This window comes from Cucurbita maxima, unplaced genomic scaffold, assembly GCF_002738345.1.
Source record: "Cucurbita maxima cultivar Rimu unplaced genomic scaffold, Cmax_1.0 Cma_Scf00039, whole genome shotgun sequence".
Lineage (NCBI taxonomy): Eukaryota > Viridiplantae > Streptophyta > Magnoliopsida > Cucurbitales > Cucurbitaceae > Cucurbita > Cucurbita maxima.
Window position 1 is genome coordinate 361,501 of NW_019272055.1, and position 2,700 is coordinate 364,200.

Consider the following 2,700-nt stretch of genomic DNA (forward strand, 5'->3'; position numbering starts at 1 on the left):
TTTTTTTTTTTTTTTTTTTTTTTTTTTTTTTTTTTTTTTTTTTTTTTTTTTTTTTGCTAAAAGATTGAATTAGTTGTCACTATGGGATGAATTAAATTGTATGTCATGCCCTAACTCACATACATAGGTTTATATAGGTGGATTTGGACTTTAAGGAGCGGTCTTGAACCATCTTTAGGACTATTTTGTGACTCAATGCTCAGGCCAACTAAGTGAGTGGTTCTAATGTTGTCTTGGTTGAATGAATTATATTATGTATGATGATGCATGCTCCATGGTTTCTACACGTATCATAATTATGATTGTTATGCTATGTTATACTATGCTTATGCTATGCCACATTAGGCCATGTTATGTTATGTTGTTCTATGTCATGTTTATAAGCTATGCTATAGTGTGACTATGCTATGTTGTTCTATGTCATGTTTATGACTTACGAAATTTATGTTCGCCATGATGTTATGTTGGTCATTTTCCTTCTGGTATCCAGTGTCACGGTCATGCTTGTTCAAGACGTGTTGTCTGTTGCGTGTGTCTGATGTCCTAACCATGCTTGTCTGGGACGTGTTGTCCATGACCGCATGCTCGTTTCAAACTCTTTTACTTGCTTTCATGTTAGATAGAGATTTACTGTTCTTTTTGTGTCAATATGGGCGTGTATGACCGGTCACCAAAATTATGTCTACACCCGTTAAGACTAAAATTTACCAAAATGTATTGTAGGGGATGTGACTAGCTATCAATTCTTCCTACCTAGATTATATGCTATCAAAGTTGTGGTTGTTGACTATTCACTTTTAGCTTATAACATAAATTTTTTTGAAATTGTTTTCAATGCATTTCTTCGCTCATGTTTTCTAACACATTTCTTTCAAATGTGACCCAAAGCTTGATCATACGTCAAGGTTATCTGCGAAATCTGACTTCCATACAATTGACTTATTTTTCGGGTTAAAACAAGTGTCGCACAATCGTTATCTACTGTCACAAGAGTGTGATTGTTACAAGTGATATCATACGAGTCAGCTCCTCGAATTGTAGTACATAGACATGTTTGCTACAAAACAAATGGGCAAGTCTCAGGTTGACCGATTGGTAGAGATTGACGATTAGTTACTCTACCTGAGTAAAGTTCTTGATGGAATTGGACTCATGGAGTCTCGCATGAATGAGATTACCACTAAAGTCGACTGGATAGGAGAATGTCACGATAATGCAGGAGAATGTCGAGCCATCAGGTATCGAATTCGATTTTCAATCTTAAATTGAGTCCTGAGTATGAATCGTTATAATATAGTTGAACGGATTATCACGATTCAAATCTCTCTCGTGGAGTTGAATGGGCAAATAAAAAAAAAAAAAGTAAATAGTGAATAGAGAATGAAATCTAATTGGGTGTGCCTCCACTTACTTCAACTTGAAGGATACCATTTATGACCACAATACGTACGCATTGACTTTTTGCAACCTAACCTCTTTTCATACAACTTTTATAAACTTTATAATTATTTAATTTTATAAATTAAACATGTTTAATTAGTTTGACCCTCAAATAATTGACATATTTTAAGGAAAACCGACCATATTTCACTCTATTATTAATTCAATCACTTGGGAAAGCATGCCATTATTGCTTCATTAAGGATGTTGTTTGGTTGACCAATTGGTTTTATTATTTGTCAAATATATTTGATAAATTATAAATTTACTCTTTAAATTTGGTTTATTGGGTCCTATTTAAATTATATTATTCATCGACCTATTTAATTTAAAAAATCACGTTCCCACTGACACTATGAAAAATCATGAAAAAAAAGAACATGATCTATAGACTCGGAAGCTACATTCTATCCATTAGTCTCATAGCTTCATCCAATCAAACCCCTTTTTCTCCTCGGCCTCAATCTAATGAGCCCACGACTCCAATCTGATCATGTTAAGACCAAATTACTAATTTGCCCTTACGTGAAATTCAAACGCTATGATATAATTCTATGTATTCGTACCAAAATTGGAAGATTATTGTTTAGTATACTCAAATATTCCTAAAAATTTTATCTAAAATTTAATGGAATGCAAGTGGGAAACCATTGATTTGCATCAAATAGAAGTACACCAAGTTTGCTTCATTTGTAGTGGTCAACGCCAGCTAAAAGTTGGCTTCTACTAAGTCAACCCACTAAGTGCTTTTGAAACCAAATTTTGCTAACCTTTTCAATCGGAAATTGATTATCAATTAAGTATTTCAAAATGATTTCTGTCGTGGATGCAAGTTTTCAATATCATTTACATTTTTTAAAAAAAAAAATAAATTAAATTTAACGCCCCCATAAATTATCTCTAAATTTTTTAATATTACTTTTGAAAGTTTACCTTGACACAATCGCACTTTTAAAGGCAGCAGACTAGCGATTGTGCAGCACTCACTTTCCAACTACAAGTGAGCTAAGTCAATTTGTTCTTACGTTGCCTACGGCGAAACGACGTATGATTAAGCCTCTAGCCTCGATTTTAAAAGAAGGTTTTAGAAAACGAGGGCAGAGAGAGATTTTTGAAAGAGACGTTATATAAGCAAGCAAGAAAGAGATAAGAACAGCTTACAATATATAACCTTGGGTAGAGAGGAGTAATTTTGAAATGTAATGTTTTTTTTTTTTTTTTTTTTTTTTTTTTTTTTTTTTTTTTTTTTTTTTTTTTTTT